This window comes from Oryzias latipes, chromosome 1 (assembly GCF_002234675.1).
Source record: "Oryzias latipes chromosome 1, ASM223467v1".
NCBI classification, from domain to species: domain Eukaryota; kingdom Metazoa; phylum Chordata; class Actinopteri; order Beloniformes; family Adrianichthyidae; genus Oryzias; species Oryzias latipes.
This window is the reverse complement of record NC_019859.2, coordinates 31,465,450-31,474,962: the sequence shown is the minus strand read 5'-3', so window position 1 is coordinate 31,474,962 and position 9,513 is coordinate 31,465,450. Positions and strand designations below refer to the sequence as shown.

General features: G+C 42.6%; 1 pseudogene; it reads left to right on the top strand.

Annotated features, from left to right (window-relative positions):
* Positions 1 to 540: 540 nt before the first annotated feature.
* Positions 541 to 3,288, top strand: LOC105354905 (annotated as a pseudogene).
* Positions 3,289 to 9,513: the final 6,225 nt, after the last annotated feature.

Below are 9,513 nucleotides of genomic sequence, written 5' to 3'. Positions count from 1 at the left end.
TACCATCAGCCTGAACCAATGAATGATAGACGCAGGATGGATCCATGCTCTCATGTTGTTGAAGCCAAATTCTGAACCTACATAACTGTAGCTTACTGGATATTTTCTCTTTTTCAGACCATTCTCTGTAAACCCTAGAGATGATTGTGGGTGAAAATCTCAGTAAATTAGCAGTTTCTGAAATACTTTTAATAGGAAGTATTAATAAAAGTTCTTCAGGTATTTCTGACTCAGGGTATATATTTCCCGTCACTGATACTTGTACATTGTTGACAAATTAAAGATCATCAGCTTTTACAACATATATCTGGAATGCACAACACGACCTATAGTTTCCTGCATTATGAACTGAAAACTTAGATAGATAAAAGTGTAAAGCCCTACAGAGAGATACCCCCAAGAGATCGCGAGAGGGGGAGAGGATGATATCTCTATCCGGACGGACCTAAGGTTAAGAACTCATGCAAACGGACAAACGTCATATGTATTTGCTGAAAGCTGTGCAAAAATCATCGTGGCCTAAAAATCCACCAGGCCAGAATGAAATGCTTGGAGCGGGAAAGGGAGGTTCAACGCAAAGGTCTTGAACCTGGTGAGACGCAGGAGGAGCCCGGCCAGGAGGCAACCCACAGAGCCCAGTCCCTCCACGTACCAAAGCCTCCCAACCCCAGCAGAGTAGTTCCGCAGCAGCGGATTAAGTGGCCCCCAGCCAGTAAACGGAGTGAGTGCCGTCAGTTTGATGAGAATGTGTCCAACATCATCCAAGCCGCAGCCAAAGGAGATGCTGAGAGCCGACTACAAACGATGACTACCATCATTGTTAGCTATGCTTCAGAAAGATTTGGCCACATAGAGAAAGGACAGACCAAGCATACCCCCTACAGCAGGAACCACAGAGCCACTAAGATAGTTCACCTGCGTCAGGACCCTGAAGGAGGTTGAGGAGATCATCAAGGCAGCTTGCTCAGCATCTACACCAGGCCCCAGTGGTGTACCTTATGTGGTATATAAATGCTGTCCACAACTTCTCAGACACCTGTGGAAAATCCTAATGGTGATTTGGCGAAGAGGAAGAGTTCCTGACCAGCGGAGGTGGGCTGATGGTGTGTGGATCCCCAAAGAGGAGAACTCGAAAAACATCAATCAGTTTCAAACCATTTCGTTGGTGAGTGTTGAAGGGAATGTGTTTTTCAGCATCGTCTCACGAAGACTGACAGAGTTCCTCCTCAAAAATGACTACATCGACCCTTCGGTGCAGAATGGGGGGATTCCTGGAGCACCCGGCTGCTTGGAGCACACTGGTGTAGTTACACAACTCATCAGATAGGCACATGAGAACAAAGGTGACCTTGCTGTTTTGTGATTGCACCTGGCCAACGCCTATGGGTCAATTCCACACAAGCTGGTTGAGCTCGCCTTACACCTCCACCATGTCCCCAGTAAGATCAAGGACCTGATCGTGGATTACTACAATAATTTCAGGATGCAGGTCACTTGTGGGTCAGGGATATCAGACTGGCATCGCATTCGGAAAGGAATAATTACAGGCTGTACCATCTGTGTTATCCTTTTTCGCCCTTGCCATGAACATGGTGGTTAAGGCAGCTGAGGTGGAATGCAGAGGGCCCCTAACCAAGACAGGTGTACAACAGCCCCCTATAAGAGCCTATATGGATGACCTTACCATCACAACATCATCGGTCCCAGGAAGCAGGTGGATCTTACAAGGACTGGAGAGACTCATCACCTGGGCAACGATGAGTTTTAAGCCTTCAAAGTCAAGGTCCATGGTGCTGAAGAGGGGGAAAGTGGTTGACAAGTTCCGTTTTTCCATCTCAGGGACGGTCATCCCGACCATCACAGAACAACGGGTTAAGAGTTTGGGGAAGTTTTTCGACTCCAGCCTGAAAGATGCTGCCACCATCCACAAGTCCAACAAAGAACTTGGAGTATGGCTCGCTAAGGTCGACAAGTCTGGTCTGCCGGGTAGATTTAAAGCTTGGATCTACCAGCATTCCATCCTGCCTAGAGTCTTGTGGCCCTTGCTGGTTTATGCAGTCCCAATGACAACAGTAGAGTCCCTAGAAAGGAAGATCAGTGGCTTTCTTCGGAGGTGGCTGGGCCTTCCACGGTGTCTTACCAGCGCGGGGATGTATGGGACAAGTAATATCCTGCAATTGCCCTTCAGTGGCCTCACAGAAGAATTTATGGTGGTACGCACCAGGGAAGTCCTACGTTATAGGGACTCCAGAGATGGCAAGGTGTCAGCAGCTGGCATTGAAGTGAGGACAGGAAGAAAATGGAAGGCTGGAAAAGCAGTGGAGGAGGCAGAGTCACGTTTGAGACAAAAGGCACTTCCCAAAGACTGTGGTCAGCCAGGCCCATGGCAAAGAAAGACACCGTCTACTCCAGGAAGAGGTCCGAGCAGGTGTGGAGGAAGAACGAGCGGGCAGGTTGACGGGCCTTCGGCAGCAGGAAGCATGGACTAGGGGGGAGAGTACACTGCAGCGCAGGATTAGCTGGGCAGACATCTTGCAGGCAGATTTCCATCGGGTCCGTTTCCTGGTAAAAGGTGTCTATGATGTCCTGCCTAGCCCATCAAACCACCATGTCTGGGGAAAGAGTGAAACACCATCCTGCCTTCTTTGCTCTGGGAGTGGCTCTTTAGAACATCTCCTCAGCAGCTGCCCAAGGGCTCTGGCTGATGGGCGCTACCGTTGGCGCCATGACCAGGTGCTTAAAGCTCTTGCCAAGAGTTTAGCCTCAGCCATTAAAACCAGCACAAACCAGCGCGCTCCAAAGAAGGCAGGACCCTTCGTCAAAGCTGGGGAGAAACCTCAGGCGCGGCTACAAGTAACAACAGGCCTCCTCCACAAAGCCTCGGACTAGCAGCTGCAGGTCGACCTGGGAAAACAGCTAAGGTTCCCTCAGCACATTGTTAGTACAAATCTCTGCCCAGACATGATATTAATCTGTGAGATTTCGAAAAACCTGATCATGCTGGACCTCACGGTGCCCTGGGAAGGGCATATGGAGGAAGCAAATGAGAGGAAACGCGCTAAGTACCAGGAACTGGTTGAGGGGTGCAAGGAAAGAGGCTGAAAAACATTCTATGAGCCTGTAGAAGTTGGCTGTAGAGGCTTTGCGGGACGTTCCCTTTGTGAAGTCCTCTGCCAATGAGGCATCACAGGGGCGGCCAAAAAGAGGGCCGCAGAGAAGGCTACGAGCTGGCTGTGGATGAAGAGGGCTGATCCCTGGACTGCTGCTGGGACGCAAGTCGGGGTCTGATCAACCCTGGCTGGGTCGCCTGGGTGAGGGTGTATGATGTTGTGAGACCCGAAACACCCGAAGACCCCAGGATACATCACTGAGGATGCGTCCCAGTGCATCCATGAGATGTTTCATGCATAAGCTAAAATGTTCCTGTTGACATTATGGGATTGATGTGTTTGTTGTTTGTTTTAAATCATTTGCCAAAAGATTTCCATATTTCCTCCCTTTGGACGCAATTTGTCAAACCTCTAATCTTTATTCAAAGTAACTTCACATGGCTACAGCAATGGTTTTTGCATACCAGCACATCACTCATGCAATGATTTGTATGCAGATAAGCAGAACTTTTGTCATTGATGCGATGTAATCTGGAGCTCCTGCTGCATGCAACTGGTCCTAAACAAAAGGTAGTTTGTTTTTATCATTAATTGAGAACCCGATGATGGGATTACTGGGATTACTAGGATTTCAGTAATTAAAGGCTTTTGTTAATATTTGTTATTGCCTTAAATAAAGGCCAAAATCACTTCAAAGAATAATAGTTAATCCCTATTCAGCAAAATCCTAGCAAGGAAATGTCTGTGTGATACCTTCTTTCTAAAATTATTTTATTTGTAAACAAATGTAATGCTTTTTCACAATTGTACATCGTAGCAATATTTTATTTTTGTAGTATAGGAATGAAACATCATTAGGGATTCTGCTAAAAAGACCACATAGTCAAGTGTACAACCATAGGGTGTGTGTTTATTGTCACAAAATGGGCAGAAGGCCGGTTCCAATTGAAGCAGTTTTTATTATATTAGCACAGGTAAAAGTCCACAAAGATAAATCAGGGACAGAGAGGCAGGGGTCAAAAAGGAGCATGGGAGAATCAGAGAAGAAACAAGAGTAGTCAGGATCCAGGAGAGATTCGGAACAGGCGGCAAGCAAATGGATTCAGAGAAAAAAACAAGGGTCAGGAAATCGGAAGATCAGGTCTGGATACAATCCAGGCAGAGTGGAACAAACAACACTTCGTACTGAGTGAGGCTCAGTGCAGTGCCTAACCCTTGTGGTATCCTAGGCACTTTAACATTAGGAGTTGGGTCATCTAGACCCACTAGACAGTGCACTGAACCTTTTTTTCTTCAATGATTTGTGATCTTCTCTGGTGTCCATGGACTACATGAAATCTTTCCACTTTTATCCACCTTTGTCATGGTTGGGAGAACACGTCAATGCAAGGGTGGGGTCATCTAAAATAGCACAAGGGTTAAGTGTACTGTGAGCAACTGCAAAATAGAGTCAGGTGTGTGGCATCCAGAAACTGTGCACCAGGGTTGCTGGGAGATGAAGTGCACTCTGGAGACGGTTCCCACCGGTGACCAGAGACAGAGCTCCTTCTGATTTTTTTAGAGCAGGAAAATGGAAAAGGTTCTCTACATAAATCAAAAAAAGATTTTGCCTGTTCATCAATGCTCAATAAAACCAGATTAAAGACGCTGTTATATGTAAGTAGCTGTGTTTCTATTGTTCGTGCGCAAAATTTTATCCAAATTATAAAAATGTTGAAAAACAGAATTTTGCATTTACACTGTTTCCATTACATCATAATTATGCAAATATACAAACCGACTCACGCCATAGGTCAACCAAATAATGGCGATGTGATTAATACTTTACAGCAGAAACATTCAAATTTCTGCCTTATTCAGGTCAGGACTTTTCACAGCTCTGTTCCTATAAATGTCTGTCTTGGTGTAAGATTAATCCCACCAGGTACAAAGCGCAATTATTAATGTCTCCTTTGTTATCATGTTTACAATGATTGGCACTTTCGTGTTTCAGCGCAGACGCCACCCACACGTTACTACCGAATCAGAGTCCTCAACTGCTGAGTTGATGCGATTCAGCATGAAAATTTTAAGTAAGGGTTAATGGCCGACGAAGTATGCATTATCACTTTTTAACGCACGCCAGGTCCCTGAACCGTTGCTTCCGCGAAGTGCGTTAAAAAGTGATAATGCACACCTCGAAGGCCATTGACCCACTTATACCATGGTCACTTACAAAAGATATAAATATTAACCAGTTTTTAGGACTTCATTCTTGTTTTTTCCGATTTGGATCGCTTTTTTCACAAAAAGCGGACTATTTGTTACGTGGTGCGGTCAAGATTCGGCGATATAAAGCAATATATATATGCTGATCGTCCCGATGGGTTGAATAAAGCATCAGTTCAGAGAGAAAGTTCACCTCTCACTGCTTGTTTTTGTCCAGATGATGAAGTTAAAGGTTTTTTTTAAGACGCCAGCGCACTGATACAGAAGAGTTAAGATAGGTGACTGGAACTTCTTTATCACTGTACGTTATCACTTTTTAATGCACACCCAGCAGACAATCAGAATCGAGTATTCACCCGGACCATAGTGTTGTGGCAATGATGAGGAGACACGTTTTTACTTCGATACCTGAGGCTTTATTCACTCGACATGCTGGAACCAGGAGGCGGGATCGCTCTGCCAGAACTCGGGCAGCTTCACGGCGGCGGCAGCTAGCATGGCCGGATCGCCGCGCGTAGGAGATGGCGAGGTCACTGAAGATGATGACGTTGAAACTCACGCGTCTGCTCCTTCTGACATTTTTCATGATTGGGGTCACCGATGTGGCAATGATGAGGAGACATGTTTTGACTTCGATACGTGAAGCTTTATTCACTCATATGCCAACGAAATAAAGTGGGCAAATCATTTTATATATGAACACTGAATCAGACCACGCCCATAGCAACTGCAAAGCTTGTTGGGTGTGAAGCCCAGAGGCAAGGATAACACCACAGTGTAATCTATATTGTGTCCTCATAATGACTTATTTGACCTATTGTTTAGAAATCTGAGGGCACAGTTACAAGTCAAATACAAAACCTATTTTAATTCTGCAAAAAAAAAACAATTCAAGTTGTAAATTACTCTTCATGCGCTCAATCCACAAAACAAATATTTCCAAAATTAAGGGCATTTCAATTTTTGATTTAGTTTATCTCAGTACTGGAATTTTTATTTTTTAAGTTAAAAAAAACAATGTGTACCCGCCAAAATGCTGAGTTTGTTTGAAATTAAAGTTAATAATTATGATTTTCAGGGTAAGGATATATTTACAAACAAAGTGGTCAGAACTAATGGATTACAGAATAGTATTTTTGTTCATTAGGGGGGGTCAGGGGGTCAACATGTGGAAATTATTATCTGACAATCTGAAGAATGCAAACTCTGTATTTCAGTTTAAGAAAATGTATAAATTTAAAATATATCAAAAATACCTTCTGGACAGAGAGACTCTTGTAGTTGTGAAGTAATTTTGAGAAGTGTTTAGCTTTTTAGGTTCAATCAATTTGTAGGTAGATGTGATGTTTGTGATCAGGGTCGGGAAAATAAGCCTTGTTTATCCGTGTGAAAAGGCTTTGCAGGTCCGAAGATGATGTGAGAAGGCTGCAAAAGATGGAAATGTCGTAATTAATGTTTCCTAATCGTGCTGCAGCTTTGCCTTCTTGTTCCCCCTCCTTAGAGCTCAGCACATGTGTAAATTAGGGAAACCCACGAACTTAATAAAAAAGGGGATGGGACAAGAATATGCAGCAGAGCGGAGAGAGATTGTAACTGGGCATTATTCTCTGTTCGTTCTCCTCATCAAAGGCACCTTGGTTTGTTTGTCTTTCTCCTTCCTTTTTGAATAGTTCAGATGTTTTTTTGGTGTTTAACATAACTGAAATCTCTCTCTCTTTCTCTCTGTCTCTCTCTCTGTCTCTCTCTCTGTCTCTCTCTCTCTCTCTCTCTCTCTCCAGACGCAGAAGCCGGAAATCCTGGTCTACGTGCGTTTGCAGACTTTTCATTGAAAGTCGCTGCTCGAATGCAGGTCGGCGCAGATACAGACGTTTTCAAATTGTAGTGGAGAAGCAAACTATTTCAGAGTAGATTTAAGCAAGCATATTCTTTTCACCTTTATTAAAAACTAAGCTACATATATTGGATTGAGACAAAAATATTCAACTATGAATGAAGTTTAATTTCCATAAATGTGACACAATGGCAGAACCATTTGACTCCTTATATTTTCAAGTTTTTTGGAGTCGGTACAAGAAATGCTTTTTTATTTTTTTCTAATGTTGTATTTCCTGTGAATGAATTTAAAAAAAATTTAATTTCCTGCTCTTTTTCCTCTCAACAGTCATGCAAAACTTAACAGTTAGTGAAGCAAACCACACAATGACATATAAGGGCTGTGATCCCTGCTTGGAGGATCCCATCTTTCGTCTTACAATCCTGCCGTATGTGCTGATTTCCGTGCCTGCCAACAGCTGCGTGTTGAAGCTGATGGTATCGTCTCCTGGCTTCTGGACGAACCGCATGGAAATGTCGGAGTTCCACATGGTCCTCTCAGAGCTGCTATTTGGATTTGTGGGAGTCCCTCTGCTGCTTTTAAGCTTGAACTTGAAAGATCAACTCACATACATTGTTGTTAAAATTATCTGCATTATTTTCATGGCCAGAGTTCAGTTCCAAAGCACAGTCTGTGTAGAACGGTATGTTGCAGTGGTACATCCATTGCTGTACCTCCGGTATAAAGCTTTCAGGTACAGAATGAGCTTTTGTTGCTTCATTTGGCTTCAGACTTTCCTGATCGGTGCCATCCAACTTGTTTTCTGTAGAGTGGTAAACCTAGATCTGACCACAACATATTTTGTTTTAGTGTTTTGTATCAACTCCGGTTGTTCCATTTCAATTCTCCGAGTTTTAAAGAAGCCATCTCCAGGGGAGGGGGGCAAGGATGGATCAAGTTTGGTGAAGAGAAGGGCTTTTAATTTAGTGCTGTACTTCCAAGCCATTGCAGTTGTTGGCTATTTACCTCTGATTTCAGTTTTCCACCTTTCCAAGACCGACTTGGTGGACTCAATTTGTTTGTGGGAGTCCATCACGTATTCATTTATGGTATGGGTTGGAGGCACATATCCCTTCTTTTACTTCCACAAAGCTTGGAAGGACAAAAAGAACAAAAAGAACTTCTGCACTAACTTTTTCTAACTGTAGCTACAGTTAAATGAGTGCAGAGATTTGCATTCATAATTTCATGGGATCCTGTTTTCTAGAGTACTAGACTAAAAGTTCATAGTTTCAAATCCATGGAATTTTTTTCTGTTCTAACTGCTCCTAAGACTATAGAAAGACTTTTGTGTCTGTAGTAATGTTTTGCCGTTCTTCCCTTATATGTTGTGTAAATAGTAATGGTATTTTTGTTACTAGGACCATCATTTATAGTCGTTTCCTCGTTTTCTTGTGTGTTGATTTTGTTCTGTCCATTTTTTTTCTGTGTCATACTTTATTCAGAATGACCAGACACAGTAAAGCAATCTTCCAACATGTTTAATGTCTTTTGTTGGGATTTAGTGTCTTGTTTGAAATCAGAGTCCAAAAAATAACTTTGTGTTCATGGAATGGTAAAAATAAAACAATTAAATAAAACAAGCTCAATGTTTCTTACTTGTTCTCTTGGTTTGGCTTTCATTCGCAAATTCTTCCTTTTCAATGAGCAATACTTTAGTTTTCTGAATATAGTTTTATTAGAATTGGGAAGAATTGCATTCCAATACATTTTTTAACTAAAAAGAAAAAAGCAGAGTTGCCAGACTGTTGTTTTTAGTTGTTTTTTCTGTGTTATTTATCAGCAAGAAAAGCATTATGTGTTGGGTTTGCATAGAAACCAAACAAACCACATGCATTGTAAGACCTCTAGTCACATGCTTAGTCAACACCATAAACCAACTTCTTTTCCACAAAAACTGAATAATTGCTATCACATTGATATAAGTTTTTGCATGATAGGAGATCTTAGATTTAACAGAATTTAGTATGGGATCCAATGTGTCCCTTTATAATGAACTGAGATTTGATAACAGGCAACAGACTTTAAATTTGGGCTGCTATGTAAACACATTGATATGCATACTACATTTATTGGCTCTAAAAGGTATTTACCCCTTGTGCTATCTTAGATGACCCCACCCTTACATTGACGTGTTCTCCCTACCATGACAAAGGTGGATAAAGGTGGAAAGATTTCATGTAATCCATGGACACCAGTGAAGATCACAAAACATTGAAGAAAAAAGGTTCAGTGTGTGTGAACAGGCCCCGCCCTTTTTGTACTACATTTGAACTGTACCGTAATGATAAACAACCAGTAAACCTGTCTGCTCTATGCTGC